A 19,692-nucleotide genomic window follows, 5' to 3' on the forward strand; every position below is an offset into this window, starting at 1 on the left:
ATGACTTACAGTCTGACAACAAATATTGTGGGGGCAAGACACCCCTAGCACTCCTAAGGGTGGGGGTGGCGAGGGGGGTAACACCTAAAAATCATCGAAAACGACCATAACTCTGGAATGTCTGGAACAATTTACACCAAACCTGGTACACATATGACTTACAGTCTGACAACAAATATTGTGGGGGCAAGACACCCCTAGCACTCCTAAGGATGGGGGTTGCGAGGGGGTTAACAACTAAAAATCATCTAAAACGACCATAACTCTGGAATGTCTGGAACAATTTACACCAAACCTGGTACACATATGACTTACAGTCTGACAACAAATATTGTGGGGGCAAGACACCCCTAGCACTCCTAAGGGTGGGGGTGGCAAGGGGGTAACAACTAAAAATCATCTAAAACGACCATAACTCTGGAATGTCTGGAACAATTTACACCAAACCTGGTACACATATGACTTACAGTCTGACAACAAATATTGTGGGGGCAACACACCCCTAGCACTCCTAAGGGTGGGGGTGGCGAGGGGGGTAACAACTAAAAATCATCTAAAACGACCATAACTCTGGAATGTCTGGAACAATTTACACCAAATCTGGTACACATATGACTTACATTCTGACAACAAATATTGTGGGGGCAACACACCACTAGCACTCCTAAGGGTGGGGGTAACAAGGGGGGTAACACCTAAAAATCATCCAAAACGACCATAACTCTGGAATGTCTGGAACAATTTACACCAAACCTGGTACCCATATAACTTACAGTCTGACAACAAATATTGTGGGGGCAAGACACCCCTAGCACTCCTAAGGGTGGGGGTGGCGAGGGGGGTAACAACTAAAAATCATCTAAAACGACCATAACTCTGGAATGTCTGGAACAATTTACACCAAACCTGGTACACATATGACTTACAGTCTGACAACAAATATTGTGGGGGCTAGGCACCCCTAGCACTCCTAAGGGTGGGGGTGGCGAGGGGGGTAACACCTAAAAATCATCAAAAACGACCATAACTCTGGTGTGTCTGGAACAATTTACACCAAACCTGGTACACATATGACTTACATTCTGACAACAAATATTGTGGGGGCTAGACACCCCTAGCACTCCTAAGGGTGGGGGTGGCGAGGGGGGTAACACCTAAAAATCATCAAAAACGACCATAACTCTGGAATGTCTGGAACAATTTACACCAAACCTGGTACACATATGACTTACAGTCTGACAACAAATATTGTGGGGGCAAGACACCCCTAGCACTCCTAAGGGTGGGGGTTGCGAGGGGGTTAACAACTAAAAATCATCTAAAACGACCATAACTCTGGAATGTCTGGAACAATTTACACCAAACCTGGTACACATATGACTTACAGTCAGACAACAAATATTGTGGGGGCTAGGCACCCCTAGCACTCCTAAGGGTGGGGGTGGCGAGGGGGGTAACACCTAAAAATCATCAAAAACGACCATAACTCTGGTGTGTCTGGAACAATTTACACCAAACCTGGTACACATATGACTTACATTCTGACAACAAATATTGTGGGGGCTAGACACCCCTAGCACTCCTAAGGGTGGGGGGTGGCGAGGGGGGTAACACCTAAAAATCATCAAAAACGACCATAACTCTGGAATGTCTGGAACAATTTACACCAAACCTGGTACACATATGACTTACAGTCTGACAACAAATATTGTGGGGGCAAGACACCCCTAGCACTCCTAAGGGTGGGGGTGGCGAGGGGGGTAACAACTAAAAATCATCTAAAACGACCATAACTCTGGAATGTCTGGAACAATTTACACCAAACCTGGTACACATATGACTTACAGTCTGACAACAAATATTGTGGGGGCAACACACCCCTAGCACTCCTAAGGGTGGGGGTGGCGAGGGGGGTAACAACTAAAAATCATCTAAAACGACCATAACTCTGGAATGTCTGGAACAATTTACACCAAACCTGGTACACATATGACTTACATTCTGACAACAAATATTGTGGGGGCAACACACCACTAGCACTCCTAAGGGTGGGGGTAACAAGGGGGGTAACACCTAAAAATCATCCAAAACGACCATAACTCTGGAATGTCTGGAACAATTTACACCAAACCTGGTACACATATAACTTACAGTCTGACAACAAATATTGTGGGGGCAAGACACCCCTAGCACTCCTAAGGGTGGGGGTGGCGAGGGGGGTAACAACTAAAAATCATCTAAAACGACCATAACTCTGGAATGTCTGGAACAATTTACACCAAACCTGGTACACATATGACTTACATTCTGACAACAAATATTGTGGGGGCAACACATCACTAGCACTCCTAAGGGTGGGGGTGGCAAGGGGGGTAACACCTAAAAATCATCCAAAACGACCATAACTCTGGAATGTCTGGAACAATTTACACCAAACCTGGTACACATATAACTTACAGTCTGACAACAAATATTGTGGGGGCAAGACACCCCTAGCACTCCTAATGGTGGGGGTGGCGAGGGGGGTAACAACTAAAAATCATTTAAAACAACCATAACTCTGGAATGTCTGGAACAATGTCTTGGAAGAAGTTCCAAAAAAAAGGGGAAATATATTTTTTCTGGATGCACCCGGAGGAACAGGTAAGACGTTTCTCATCAAGTTGTTACTTGCTAAAATTCGAGTACATTCCAAGATAGCTATTACTGTGGCCTCTTCTGGAATTGCTGCAACTTTGCTCCCTGGTGGAAGAACAGCACATTCAGCTTTAAAGTTACCGCTTAATCTGGCCCGAAGTAAAACTCCTGTCTGCAATATCACTAAACGAACAGAAAAAACTCAGATTCTGCAGCAATGTCAGGTCATTGTATAGGATAAATGAAACACTTCAATTTTTAAGAGGCAATGATTTACTAATGGGTGGAGTCACTGTTGTATTGGCTGGAGATTTTCGACAAACATTGCCTGTCATTCCAAAAGGAACAATGGCGGATGAAATTAATGCATGCCTTAAATCATCACATCTTTGCAGGCATGTTCGCACTTTGCGACTAACAACAAATATGAGAGTTTCTCTGCATGCCAACACAATGGACGGTCAGTTTGCTGATCATTTCTTAAATATTGGGAATGGTTTAATGCCGCTTCATCCAGTAACTGGTCTCTTCAAACTCAGAGAAACACTTTGTAACACAGTTGTGTCTTAAAATTCTTTAAATCCCGGGCAACGCCGGGTATTCTGCTAGTTTATAAATAAAAATGACTATATTACTGACACGTACCATTAATTGCTTAATATATTTTTTTCTATTTGTTTTTTTGAGATTTTATATTCCACATAGGTATTGTACGTATCCTGCAGAGTCTGGTCTAGTAGAGCAGAGTAAAACTACATCGGTAGTCAACACTACACATATTCCTAGATCCATTCCTTGTTGACTTTGGGAGTATACAGAGCCGATTTACGTGCGGTGTATAACAAACACACAATGCGCTCAGTATGCATGCCTTAATGACTCAGGTGCCCAATCTTTGATATTTGTTAGATACACTCTCTACTACAGTGTATCTAACAGTACATAGAAAGTGGACAGACTCTCTCTTCTGGGGACTGGCATATATATGTGCAATGAGTGGCACTGCCATCTCTGAATTCTACTTTTTGGAAGCTATTTTGTGCTGGTAAAAATAGCTCTTGAATAAAAGTTACATTCTTTGCATACAGTTGTTAAAAATGAATAGAGAAGAAGAGGCTCGGTTCCCCGAGAACCGAACACACCCGAACTTAGCAGATATTTGTACTGAGTCGACTCGGTACCTTCACGCGCCCTCGGAATTGAAAACATGGCAAAGCATCATTGTTACGTCGTCGGATCTCGCGAGTTTTGGATTCTATAAGTACCGCCCTCCACGGCGATCCAACGCCATTACACAGAGGAACACTGAAGGGGTTGCACAGTTCTTTGTAGTCTGTAGAGCAGTTGGGCAGCGTCATAGGTAAAATAGAAAGAGGAGGGGTTATTGTGTTCTTCAAAGTCTACAGTGACATTCAGGAGAGCTCCATTGCTCCAGGCTTGGTCTTCTAATTCTGCAATCACATTTTACTGTGTTATATGGGTAACAAACAAAGAGGACAGCTCTATTGCTCCATTGCTAATTGCTAATTGAGGTTAATAATAATGTAGGGGAAAAAAGAGCAAAATGATTTGATTTTAGCAAAAAAAATAGGGATTTAAAAAATAATAGGGATCCAAAACCAAAACAATCAAGGGCGGTTTTGTCAAAACCAAAACACGAAGTTAATCCAGATCCAAAACCAAAACCAAAACCAGAACACGGAGGTGAACATCTCTAACAATGAAAGTATCTTCACATTGTTCGTGCATTGATTGTCAAACAGCAGAAACGAGCAGTAAGAGCAGTGACTGAATAGTAACGTTCTCACTGTTAAATCAAAGCTGAGTAGAGCAAAAAAAATAAAAGTGAGATCAAAATTACAAATTAAAAATCAATCATTGCTCTCCACAGCATCAGTGCTGGAATCTGGAAAGTCAGCATATTGGTAGAAAGATGCATTATAGAATATAGCCATATAACACTTCATATCCTCCGACAAATTATCTGGACCTTGGGGAGCTGAGGAAACTGTGAACGCTGCCAGGTGTTGCTCATCAATAACGAGGGCAAATTACTCTGATTCTTAACAGTGTGTTGCATAAATAAATGTGTCTAACACTAGTCATTATCATAGTCTATGGGTAAAAATATTCTCTGATACAAAATATAAATAAAAGGTTGGAGAACGATGACTTCTGGAATTCTCACTAACAATAATTGCAAGTGAATTATTATCTACATTGAAAGCAAAATAAGTAACATGATAACATAACCTTACATTAATATGTGGCTTTAATTCACTTAATGCCACAATGTGGCCCTAATGCAGATGGGCAGATGCTTAATGTGGGAGAAGATCATTCTCTAAAGACCATGGGTCTGATCCCGCAAGGCATGTATCTGCCGTTCTTGTGCGTATCGCACGCAAAATCACTCTGCGCATGCCCAAAACTGGACCATACGCAGCTAAACGCAGCGATATTCACTGTAGCTACATACGCATAGAACACTTACTACAGCCTATATTTTCTGTGAGTGAACGTGACTGGGAAGAGGCATTCACCGTAGTCAATGCACAGTAGGGGCATGCCAAGCTCTAGCGCACGCAGCCATGTCCGAAACAAGCTTTGTGCATCTCAAAGTTACTTGTTTTTTTGCCGTATCTCTTGCTCCAGCTACAGGACTAGTCTAAGTCATCAGTCCTAGTGATGACAGTCTCGTGCGTATGCTATAACATTTTTACAGGAGCAACTGTAAAAATGTATTTTATGTCCAGTAGACATTAAAATCATCCTAATAAATGTATTTCATGGAAAAACAAAAATATATAATAAAAATGTGTTTAACTTTTTTTTTTGATTAATACTTATATTATTAACAGAGAACATAAATTCAATAGTTATTTTTTTCCGTGAGTTGTTTTGCAAATGCATATTCCACATAGGTATTGGACGTATCATGCAGTGTCCTGTGTTGTAGAGCAGAAGAGACCTAGACCCAAATTTATCAGCGCATGTATCTTCAGATCCATTCCTTTTGGGAGTACGCAGAGCCAGTTTTAAACAAACTCCCATTGCGCTCAGTGGACCTGAGTAATTAAGGAAAGGAAAGCCCCAAAAAAAGTGACTTTGCACCTGGGCAAAAACATGTTGCATTGGAGGGGGATGTAAATTTAAAATGAGATGGGAGATTTATAGTTAGGGTAGGGCATGTGCTAGATCAACTTTAATTTTCAGTATACAAATAAAGCTGTCAAGTATTTGTGTGCTAGATGAAAGAACAGCCAGAGATTAACTTATGTACAAAATAATAAACTAATTTACAATGTAACATGGTTTTGTCTAGGAGAAAACTTACTTCTTTTTTTCCTTACTTTTCTTAATGAATGAGGCCCAGTATGCATGCTCTGACGGATCAGGTCCTATATCTATTACAGTCATAAGTTTTAGGAAGCATCCTGTATAATGACTGGTAGCCATGTTATAACATTACTGTACATTTTGTTTTTGTTGTTTTATGGCTAGTGATTCCCAAAAATGCTGATTTTTTTTTTTTTTGTAAAACAACAGATTCTATAAAAAAAAAATGAAACTAAGCAAATTCATCAGATATACAGCTTGTTATAACTTTTAGGCATGTTCTGCTTTTTACTGAAAATGCATAGTTTATTCACATAAGGAATACAAAAAATAGACATAAGGACATCACATTGAAGTTTGCTGCGCCAAATCGCAGCTGACACACAATGCACCATGATATATAAATCAGTTATACTTTATAACAAAATATGTGACATATGGCGTATAATATGACACCCTACAATATACATCATGTGCTGCACTATATATATGTCACTTAAACAAGACAACCATTGCAACAAAGGTCAAATTGACCCTAGTGGGGATTTAGATTGTAAGCTCCAATGGGACAGGGCCTGATGTGAATAACTCCGTATTCTATGTACAAGTGCTGTAATATGATTTGTTCTATATAAATAAACAGTAATAATATTACTGAAGAGAGAAGTGCCTAAAACATGGTTGATAAAATAGTCTGGTTATATCACATTATCCACGAGTCAGAGCCTGACATTCTTGTTAACCGCTACCCTAATAGAAAACTATGTCACTCCCAGATCTTCCTGCCCGCTGTCGTTATCATTCTTCAAGTGCTAGCTCCTGTGCAGGAAACCAGCTCATGTGACACTAGCACTCTTTGCAGTCTCACTACAATAAAGTTATCTGGAAAATAAATTCAAGTAGTGATTTTAAAACTTAAATTATGAAGCTGAGGACAGTTGCTGCTGCTGGATAGCTGATATCACTTTGTTCTCTCTTCTGCCCACTAGAGACAACTATACTGAGGTCATGTAATATGCCTCATGTTCCAACATATATGTCCGGACACATTTAAAGACAATTGGTTACAAAATAACAATTTAAAACAATCAGACATTCAAAATATAGAACACTGCAAAACTAATGATTACAAATGATTGGACACAGAATAGATGCACAAGAAACCAAGAAAATGAAAAAAGTAAAAGAAAAATAAAGACGAGTTGATAATGCACCAACAGTCTATCAAACGCGAATAAATGAATAATAATAAATATTATAAAATCAACATTTTCTCCATAATAAAACATAAATGAAAAACCTGACATAGCAGTAATCAATGGACATGCTCTATAGTCATTAATGAATAAATATTCATATAAGATACAGGCTTCATCAGAGCTTAATGAGCTCATTAGCCTCTTATGAAACCTCACATCTTATGCAGAAAAACTTGTGGATGTTGCTTGTAATTTTGTCTTCGGAGAAAACTCTACAGATGTTGTCTGTTTCCTTTACCTGGAAGGTTGACAGTATACGGAATTTTGAGATGGTTATGTTGAGCATGGGGCAGCACAGTGGCTCAGTGGTTAGCACTTCTGCCTCACAGCACTGGGGTCATGAGTTCGATTCCCATCCATAGCCTTATCTGTGTGGAGTTTGTAAATGCGCCCGTGTTTGTATATGCGCCCGTGATGATGATGGAGACTTCAAATATATCTTAACCACCACTGTTTTAAATAACCGTGGCTTTCATTTCTAACGAGCGGCTCTCTACATTTTTTCGTGCACCTCCTACATGATGGGGTAATGCTGCCGATTCACTGCACGCTACGTCCAATACCTATGTGGAATATAATTTTACAAATTCCATGAAATACATTTATTAAGATGTTCTTAATTTTTACTTAACATAAAATACATTTTACAGTTGCTTGTGATTGCAAACACATGTTATAGCATGCATGCATAACTGTCATCACTAGTAGTCAGGACTTAGATTATCCCTGTAACTGGAGCAAGAGATATGGCAGAAAGCCAAGTACCAGAGAGTTGCCCAGAGCTTGATTGGGATGTGACTGTGTGTTCTCAATTTTGGCACGCTTTCACTGTACATCATACTTGCCAACCTTTTCAAGTTGGCCTATGGGAGCTCTAGGGAAATCGGTGGGCGTGTGGAGATGGAGCTAGACTGATCTCATTATTTTGGCCTCGAACCCTGCTATGAAATGCTGAAATTCACAGCAATACATAGCAGGGGAACCTTAACGGTGCAATCCCATCATTAAGCTTCGCCCCATAACGATCCGGGAGTATGTCCACTCATCCAGGAGTCCGAGAGGACTCCTCGAAATTCGGGAGCCTCCCAGAAATTCCAAGAGAGTAGACTAATACGCTGTACATTGATTACGGGCGAACACTCTTTCCTCACCCCAATTCCTCCCAGAAATCGTACAACGATTAATTGAACGTTGCTAAGTTTAGTTTCGTATGGTCCAGTTCTGGGCATGCACTGATCAAATTTGTGGATTATAAGAACAAAATCAGCATTTCCATTCCTTGATGTATCAAGCCTATAGAGTTTATCCAGTGATTACTGCTATTTATTGTTTTTATTTTTAATATGTTGATTTTATTGGTGCGAATTGTATGATTATTGTAACGACCGATAATTCGTGACACCATACACTGATAACAAAAACAACCTTATGTAATGGATACATGCACTGATGAAAACATTTTTAAATCAAATAAAATTGGTAAATACTGTAATCAGAAGTTACCATTGGAAGCTGGCATGACACACCTCACACTGTGGTATCTAACCATTACACCAGCCTGAAATGAAGAGGAGTACCTCCGAACAAGAAAGGTTCAGTCTGAAGCAATAAGTTTGAAAATATATGAATAAACAATAGGACTCACATAAAATGTAAGATAATTTTCTTAATCATTTGGAGGATAAAAGAAACGGAAATTCCTGTTACATTTATTTTTTAATCATATGCTTATCACTTTGTTCTTCATTTATACGCAACAGTATGTTGTAACTAAATAAAAAGATTGATATTTCGCACACAAAAAAAAATAATGATTGGGTCATTGTCAACTATAGAACATTAATAATTTAATAAAGAATATAGAATTTTAATATCGGATTAGTGTTGGAACCAGAGTGCCCTGGTATCCAAATAAATGTTGCTTTCAATTTTCCATAGTTTATTATATTTATTCAGGAGCGAACACCCCACACAATTTAGGGAGATACAACAATAAATAGAGTAACTATTGTGTTGTAGGATTCCTTTCTTATGTGGTATATTTTTCTGGCTCTTGTATGTGAACAATTCTGAGGTGTTTTACTGAACTACTGTCAATATTTAGCTATTCACTTCAAGTCAAAGAAACATAATATTTCCTAAATAAATCAACATTATATGAAACATTTTCCTATGGAATCTCAAATCCACAGAACGAATAGAAATAGATACCATTCAAAGTCACTTTTTGTTGTGATAATGTTACCTGTGGTTATACCCGTGAAATTGAAGAATTTTGTTTCTATTAGCATGCAAATAAAAATGACAATTATAGCGACACATAAAAAAAAATTGTTTTGGATACCAACTGTCTCCTAACAGAAAGCCTTCAGGAAAAAAAAAATCTATTTAAGTGCTTAACAGGAACTTAAGAAGCAAAACTGAACCTATCAGACAAAAAAGAAGATTCATGCTTCAATATTTTGTACGTTTTATAGACCACACTACATCAAAAACATGACAGTATTTTTCTTTGGAGAACTGGCTTTTTAGTGATAAGGCATTTCATTCATTCCATCTTTCACACATGATGTACACTCTCACTGTCCATTGCAGATAAACAATTTTCTGTGTCCTGTGGAAAACCGAGAATAGCCAGCACCGTTTCAGTATTACTTGTGGTCGATTTATTTGGAGCACGCATTGTGTACATAGTCAGATATTCCATGTTAAATGAGCAGCAAAGCCAGAAAATGATTTTTGATTCAATTGTTTGCTGTCCTCTGGTATCCATTTGACACCATTTAAAACGCGACAGTAGACAACTACACAATTCTGTCCAATCGCAGGACTTCACTAGTCCCATAGCACCTTTGATGTTTTCTGACCAGCAGCATCAGTGTATGTAGTTAGCATGCGAAAAAAATTAAAGCAAAATTTTATCCACTAATTCCACTAATTTAAAACATTTTTTTTTTCAAAGCGAAATTCCAAGTCTGACTCCTATATGTTTCAAGTTACAAGTAGCAATATGTAATTGTAAGAGCCTAAACTATTATAACATTTGTAGCTGATTATCATAAAAAAGCATTGACACTGGTACAATTGAGCTGTATATAAGAGTGACTGCCTCCTCTGCATTATTCATAAAGCAGAAATGAATAAATCTGTATGTGCACTGGTGGTTTTAACTCCCTCTGCCATTGGAGAAATAGAGGGGTGTGTCTCAAACGTCCTATGAAAGTGGTACAGGGAGGCCAGCCTAGAGTAAGGTAGGGGAGAATGGCGGCAGGTGAGATACAGTAGCAGGAGATGTCAGTCAGAATTGAGGATACATTTTTTGAGGGGCCAGTGGCAGTACTGGGTGACTGACAGTGGTGAACTGTGCAGCAGGGAGGTGAAAGTGTTAGATGGGGTGCATAATTGCAGGGTAGGAAAGAGTGGTAGATAGGAAGCCCAGCAGATGGGGTGCCTTGAGCCGGGAGGAGACCCACCAATCCCCACAATATATTAACCCTTTACATAGGAGACACATACACACACACCAATCTGTTATGATTCTTAGTACAACAGAAGTATAATAAACCAAATGACTTTATTCAGGCAAAATACATAAACAGGGATTCAGTTCGTGGGATATGCAGATTTCCAGGTAACAGTCCAAACAGGTTTAACTCAAATCCACATATATGAACAGGTGTAATAAATGGCAGGAAAGTTTACAGAGCAACAGGTTCCAAGTAATGGCAGATATAGTTAAATAGCAGGGACAAGAATAATGAGTTACCCCAGTCCAGGAGGCACGAGGCTGTCCAGGGAAGCAGACAAACTGAGTCAAGTGACCAAGCAGAGATCAGGGTAAGCAGAATCCAATAGCCAGGCAGAGGTCAAGGTCACAAGCGAATGAGCATAGTCCACTAATCAAGCCGAGGTCAGGGCAAGAGGAAAACAAGCAGGGTCCAGGAATCAGGCAGAGGGTCACAACCGGAGATCAAACAGCAGCAAAGTAAAACAGGAGCAGGGATAAACCAGCAGCAGCCAGGGATAAACGGTGAACTGCACTAAGCACAGGCTGAGGCAGATATCAGAAGATATGAAACAGGTGCAGTTCTAATTAGGCAAGGAGGTTAATCCCTACAGACATGGTGCAAAGCACAGGAGCAGAACAGCAGCACCTCTGGTGGATTAAAGGTACTGCTGCCACATACAAAACAGGCAGAGTTGTAACACAATCCCTACTAGGGGCAGATCAATACATTTCCTTAGGGGAGGGCGCCATCACTTTGATGGGGAACTGTCCCCCCTTTACTTCTAGCAGAACGAGCTGCTTGCGGCCGCATACTCGGTGCTGGTGCCTGGCAGGGGTACCCACCAAATCAGGGGGAACACTGGACCCCTTGTACAGCTTTCTTATTGAAATGTAAAAGATCAAGAGGAGAAGATTTTTTTTTGGTATTTGATAAAGTGGTCAACAAATATTTTAGGGATTCTTATTTAGTCAAAGTTCATTTTAAACTTTTTTTTCCTTTTTAGGATTAATGGGCAGTGATTTTAGGGACCATTGTCCCTTTTACTCGGACCACTTGTGACAACAAAGTTGCCACTCCAGATGATGATAATTTTCCAATCTGCGTGAAATCAGCTGTTATTCACGATAATTTTTTTTCTGATTTTCAGTAAAAATTATTTACGGAGCTTCATACAACCCTAGTGGAACCCAGATAAAAGCAAACAGGTTAATATAGTAGTCGTAGGTAGCTAAGAGCGCCAACTCACCAAACCCTGTCTATGCCCTATATTTGGTACGGAAACTGTTCGTTACGACTGTTCAATTTATAACCGTTTCATTTACAAAAGTGCCATCTACAAAAGTATTTAAGTGTTCGGTAACCAACTACACTACACAAATCCATTTACAGGAGACTGGGAGAAAATTCACATATTAAAATACTCTAAACAGTGTTTTATGGCAAAAAAAAAATATTGAATAACATTGTAATTTTGTAGTATGCTATCAATTACTGAGGAAGTATGGCAAATGTTGCTAATTTTGAAAGTGGCAAAAATATGCTTGAAGCATTGAAAATGTTGACAGCTGTTGTGTTCAATGCAATGTTCTTATGTTTTACAAGAAAAATCCCCACTAGTAATAACTAACTTACAGAGAAAAACACACTTAATAATATCATTTAACTTCAACAAGATTTCCACTCTGGATGATAATGAATCAAACGCTTAAATAAAGTCTAAAAATGAAAGCCTCATATTATCTTAAGTTATTATCTGTGGAATTAGCAGGTAAAGGCGGAGTGCGGGAGAAAAGGAGAGACAGCTCTTAAAGATCAATTGTATTTAAAAAACAATTATTAATTAAAAACATAGGAATCACAATACAATATCCAGGTAAAATCCAGGTATGGAATGGGTTAACCCCGATGTTCTCTGCTAGGCATTTGCAAATCTTTCCTTCCACTGGCAGTGCTGAGAACACTTCATTATTTATGGGATGACTCAAGAAACCAAGGTGGACACGATGTAAAACAAGTATCTTTAGTGTAAAGTGAAAAACATGATCCTAACTGGTGGCATATTTTCCTGGAATATGATTTATTTTTTTTAACTCATATTCTGTATTTTGTACAATACTTTTTGTAAACTTTTCTAAGTAAAAAAAAAAAGGAAATGAAGCACAAACAGCTGGAAATGGTCATAAAGCAGAATATAACAAGAGCGTCAAATGAATAAAAGCCAAATAATTTGTTTTTGTTTGCATTATAGATCAGTAATGTTAGTGGAGCAGTACTTCATTGTGCTAATTCTCTGATCAAGAGGCTGTACATTAAATAGCACCTAAAACCCAGACTGCTCTATCCAACAACAGGCTATTAATCTCCAACTAAGGGATGAGTTTAACCGGTCAAAAACTGTCCAAAAAAATCAGATGTTTATTGTTCTATTAACAATTAAAAAGAAGACTCCCAGTTTCTTCGGTTACCATAATCACATTGTTTTTTGAAACATTCTAATTTGTTCCATTGTATTATAATCCTCATTGGCTAAATCATTTTGCTGCTGACATTTTTTGAAACTAATATATGTGTTCTGTTTGTACAATAATTCACTGCTCGATAAGGCCAAACGCTAAAAACATTTGTCGCCTTGTATTTTACTAACAGGAATGATAAACATGTGGGACAGATGTAGAGCTGCACACAATTTTCACTTAAATAGTAAGTGTAAATTGCATTCCGTAATTTACATAGGATTCCGAAACACACTCATCGTTAGATCCGTGTGACACAGAATACTATGCCGATGCTGCGTTAAACACACCTCTTTATCTGCCTTATAGGCCAGTGTGCTTGAAACACCTAAGTGTATCAGTCGCAGCGCCCCTGTAAGGCAGGTAAATCAATCAATAAATAAATGTTTAAAAAGAAGGCATCCCCCTCCCTGCCAAATAGCTTAATCAAACCTAGTGCTGCTTATCTAGGCTGGTACTAGAAAAATTGGGGGGACAAAAAGCGTGTCCCCCTGCCATAATACAAAATCAGCCCTTGGCCGGTCAGTAGGTCAGCATAGGGCTGGATTTCCTAGGACGATCGGGCCAACAGCAACAAAAAAAAGACACTCCACCCAGAGCCAGATTTAGGCTTCATGGGGCGCTTGGCAAGATATTGGTTTGGGGCCCCTCCCTGAAAAATCCATAGCAGTATATTTTATTTAGCATAGCACAGTGAATCACAAATGTTCTCAGTTCGAGACACCCTTAGGGTCTCCACAATTTTTTCAAGGCACCCCTAAGCCAAAATAGTTACCAAGTAGTCCCCCGCCTTGCATACCACCAGCCCTGACCATGGCACCCCTGTGGGATTGCCACGGCACCCCAGAGAGCCACAGCGCACAGTTTGGGAACCAGTGGCATAGCATATACTCCTAGAGTTGAGGAGCTATTGAGAAGCTATTGGCTGGCGCGTGCTGTTAAAGGGGGCGTGATCATATCATTGGGGGCGTGACTTGCATCATTGGCGGTGTGCCCTCCATACTTTTGCTCCTCCTTCTCTTATTTTCTTCACTCTGTGCCCTCCAAACCTTTGTTACCCTTCTATTATTTCCCTCACTCTGTGTTCTCCTCCATACTTTTCTCCCCCTTCTCTTTACTTTCTTATTATGTGTTGCTGTGCCTCTATTATATTAATTACCTTTCTACTGCCTTTTTTTCTTCTGTCTTCTTCTTTTCTGGTCTTCTGGCTTCTTTCTGCTCCATCGCGATACTTCTTTCTGCTCCTCACTGAATACTGAATATGGCGTCGGTCGTGATGACATCACACCGACATTCAGTGAGACAGAGCAGAGAGGAGACTGCTGGGAGCCACCACGGTCATGTGATTATTTTTTTTCTTACTTTGTTTACTTTTTTTCCCTAAGCCGGCGGACCGAGCGGGGTGGCAGGTGGAGGGGAGAGCCCCACCGCCTTGCCTACTACACTCACCATCGGTGCTGAAGGGGCCCTCTGGGGACCACTGGGCCCTAGGCAGTTGCCTAGGTTGCCTAACGGTAAATCCAGTCCTAACGCCACCTCCCTCCGAGTTCTTTTCACACCCCTGGGGTGGTGTGTGTGGTACAATAATATTAAATTAAATGTTACAAACATTCTTCAGCATGCTCAGGCTGCCATTAAGTGTTTGGGCATGCTGGCACCTGTAGTACTACATGCACCAGCATAGCTAACACTCTAGCCGTGGGAAATCCCCATGTTACATGTATGACTATACTGACGCTAAGGGCTATATTCAATTAGCCTCCGGAACGGTTGTGAATCTGCAGCATTGTAACATCGCAGAATTCTCTTTACCCCTCCTCCAAAGGTGTGCGAGGAGAAATCCTCGGTGTTTATGTACCACAGTACCTGACAATGCAAGCAGCCGCGATGTTCGGAGGAACATTGCGGCTAATTGAATATGCCCCTAAGAACTTATTGTGGCTCCTAACGTAAATGAGCTCTTATCGTCAGTACAGTTATGTACATAACATTCAGATTTGCTAAGACTTGCGTTCAGAACTGTAAGAAGTTCTGTGGACTATTTTGACATACAACCAGCATCCTTGAGACAGTGACCTATATATATATTTGGCTGGAGTGGGCGATATTATGGTCACAGTAACCAAAAGTTCTGAACATTAGGTAGTGTTAAACCTCTGGCATTTTGTTATTAATATTTGCCTATGCAATTAAGCCTGAGTGTTGTTATGTTTGAGGAGTGCACGTCCTACTGGGCACTTGGCAATCACCTTGGCAGTTTTTTCCGTAGATGGCAATAGAGACTTGCGGATATACAAACACCAGATAGATGTGATTCTTTGCAGGTACAGTATACACATGAGCAGTATCCACCAAACCATGGACTCCCTCAATACAGTCAAAACACAAATTATATCGCTCCAATGTACCCTAGGAGGTAGAGCTAATGGTGGACAGACTAGAGCAGTGGATTCCAAACTTTTTCAGTTCAAGGCACCCTTAGGGTCCCCAAAATTTTTTCAAGGCACCCCTAAACCAAAATAATTCCTAATTAGTTCCCTGCGTTGCTTACCACTGGCCCTGACCGAGGCACCCCTGTGAGATTTCCAAGGCACCCCAGGGAGCCCAGGCGCACAGATTGGGAACCACTGGACTGGCTGTAGTCAGGTTATGAATGGTGGGTCAGTGATAAGGCATAACCCTGAGGGTCCTCCCTAGGGTGATTGGGGAATGGGGGCTCCCTGTGCAGAAGGTGCTTAAGAGTATAATCCAGGGATACTAGTATAACAATGACCCGATTGAACTAAAAAGCAGAGATTTGATGACATTATACATGCATGCACCAATTGTTTAACCCAGACATCTCATCCTCACTAATCCCTGATTTACATTCCATATGGTCATTTAAAAATAACTTGTCTGACTTATGTAACCATGTTCCTATTAACATAAATATGCACGGCATGCAATAACATATGTTAAAAACTGCAGAACAATAGATGCAAATAAACTGTAAAGCAGTATAACATTGAAGGTTCATATTATGCAGAGAGAATGTCTGGTTCATTCGCATGAATCCAAAGATTGCACTGTGTGGTTTCACATTACGAAATAAAATACGGTTATGTTTTTCAGCTAAATGGTTGTCTGGGTGAATCTGATAACCCTGTGTCCTCACAATCTAATTTTACTTTTAAGCTGTACCCATTGCACATTTTTCAAACTTTCAAATCTGATCTCAGGAATGTTGATCTATAGCATGTGAATTAGAACAGCATGATTATCTTTAATTATTGATGAGTTCTCCTGGTTTCCCTTATTCGTTGTTCCATTCAAATAAATTAACAGAAAACTAAAATATGATTAATAGTCTCTTAAACATAAAAAAAGAAAATACTTCCCATTATTTTCTCCTAATGTAACTATTAGGAGAGAAATATATATTAATCAGTATTTTCTTAGCTGCTATAAAGGCGTTAATAAGCCTGGAGCTGATACCCAAGGGAAAGGACTATCATGAGGTCCACATTTGGCTGGTGTTTCCTCAATTGTGGATCATAACCTGGCCTGTATTATTGAATAGGTAACAGAGGAACTGACTAAATAGTAAAAACGCATGCTAACATATAAAGAAGAAACACAAACAGCGACCCTTCTGGGTCTCAAACTCGCAAAGGGCTCCTCATTAAAGCCCAGTGACCTAATGCTTCTATAGGTTTGAACCTGTCCCGGAGTTCATATCCCCTACAATAATTGCAGTAAGCACCAGGATCTAGAGTATCCATGTTTTTGGTGGGCTCACTCTGGTGACTTAGATCTGATAGAAATGGCATGGCAGTGACCCACTGTCACTTGCTATGCAACTGTCCAGAATTCTTCTCACATGAATCAGCTGGATGACAACTTTAATTCCCAGCCTTAGGTTACCCTCAAAATTTGCTGAGCCCTATGCTGGTTCTTTATCTCTCAACAAATTTCTATACTCCTGGGATGGGACAGTTAAGTTAAGAACCATGGGTGTTGGCTTGCCCTTGGCAAAGGTCCTTAGAGATCTGTTAGACTGTGCAGTGCCATGAAGGCATCCCTCTCTGGACCTGTAACTAGGATGGCTCTTCAGTGATTTAGATGGGGACTTGGGGTTTACCTGCATGCTTGCAAAGGTAACATGCGGGATTTTGTGAAAGACTATAGAAGGGAACATATAAATACTGCACAGGGGATGTTCAAACAGGTTGACACCCTTTGGAGAACTTTGATAGGAACTTACTTTGGATGAAATGGACTAAAAACAACCTGTTGAAAAATTTTTTGACTTATTTGAACAGTGTCCTGGGTGGCTGACCTTCATTGACATGGCCTGGACAATGGCTGTATATAGTATTGTACAGCCATTGTGTTTGTCTCCCATAATATTCTTGTCTCCTCCCAAAACCAAAATCTGTGAATCTTATGCCGGGTACACACTACAGAAAAATTCTCCCTATGTGTTATAGTTAACGATTTTACATATGACGGGAAAAAAAAATCCCGATCAGCACGTCAATTCAGGTGTGATAATCCTCAGGTATGAACACTTGAGGACATAATCTATTATCAGAAGGTGAATCTGATACCATAGTTGATGAGGTTGAAAAAAGACACCAATCCATCAAGTTCAACCTATTTTGGATCTCCTGCGATCCTGCACTTATATTTGAAATTGATCCAGAGTAAGCAACCGCCAATCTGTTTCAATTGTGGAAATCCTCCCAGACTCAATATTGCAATCCTATTTTTACCCCATATCCACTACTATCCTTCATTTTAATTAATGGTCGTATCCCTGGATACACTTTTCCGCTAAAAATTTGTCTAACCCTTTCTTAAACATATCTATTGAACCTGCCATCACAACCTTTACTGGCAGTGAATTCCATATCTTGACTGCCCTTACTGTAAAGAACCCCTTTGCTGGTTGTGAAATTTCCTCTCCTCTAACCTTAGGGAGTGACCGCGTGTCCTGTGTATAGTCCTCGGGGTAAAAAGTTCCCATGAAAGTTCTCTGTAAATATCAATGGTGTGTTGAACAAAGACACAATTCTATATACAATCCACCATTGCTCTCTTTCTCAGACACAGTTTATCGGGTCCATTTTCTGGTATTCCTCAGAATTAAGTTCTCCTAAATAGGATTTATTTATTTTTTTCTTCATATCATTACTAGGGTGTGTCTTGAAACTCTCGCTAACCTTTTTACTTATTTCAGTGAACGTGTTTCATCTATTTCATTTCATTAATCAAATGTATCCTTCAAACCCAACACTGTAATCTAGTTTTTAGCACTTCTAATTTATTACAGAGGAGAAAACTTCCTGCAATTCTTTTGAAAGTTGACATTGAGAAAACTGAACTGGAAAGAGGCTAAACACAATCCTAAATGTACAGAATTTTTCACTGTTTCCAGTCTCCAAAAAGCAGCGAATTAGATGTCAGTTTTCAAAATAGGAAAATGGTTATGTAGCATTTAGGGAAAGGAACTCTCCTTAGGCAATTCTTTTGTATCTATATCACAAGTACAAGATAAAACAAAGTAGTCAGGTAAAATGCACAATTATTCAACCAAGTATAAAACAGGAGAGATGGAATCATTTCTAACTATATCTATTGAACTACTTTAGAAATGCCGGCATATTATGTCCTTAGATTTTATAACACATGCTGCATTTGCAGTTTCTCCCTAACAAACACATAAAACTATAAAACTATTTTTTTTTGTACTTTCTACTTTGAAAAATCTCTTTAAGCCAATCTTTATTTTTTAGATATATTAACCAACTATTTGACTTTGAAATAGAGCAAACTATAGCTGCACTTCTCCTAAGTGGCTTTTATTTTTCAAAGCATGCTACAGATACAGCCATGATAATATAATATTTTAATATACTTTAGTGATTTGCATAAAAAAATAAATATTATAAACAGTCCACAAAGAGACAGAAATAGTGCAATACATAGTACACTCTTCTTCCGGAATGTAAAAGGCCTCTGTTACACCCACACATGATCAGACCACACTGGTTGACTGTGTTTGGGAAAATAAAGTTTTAAGTAATTGCCAAATAAGTGAACATTTAATCTTATTCCAAAGATACAGCTGTGCAAATCATCTTTATTTTTAAACTGATAGAACTCTATTTTCCTTCTTGATTATGGATAGTGAATAGCATTAGCAAGGATTTGCTAGAAGTAATGAAAGAAGAAGAGACAAAAAACCGAAGGTTAAAAATCTAAAAAAATTAAGCATGTTTTGTTACATCTTTGAAATTATATAATGTTGTTATAAAAAGTATTCAACCTGTTTGGTATTTTTTTATATTTTATTTTCATATAAATTGATTTATTTTTGAATTTTTGCCACAGATTAGAACAAAATACTCTGCAATGTCAATTAAAATAAACCAACTCTACTCTGCTTTT

This window comes from Mixophyes fleayi, chromosome 9 (assembly GCF_038048845.1).
Source record: "Mixophyes fleayi isolate aMixFle1 chromosome 9, aMixFle1.hap1, whole genome shotgun sequence".
NCBI classification, from domain to species: Eukaryota; Metazoa; Chordata; class Amphibia; order Anura; family Limnodynastidae; genus Mixophyes; species Mixophyes fleayi.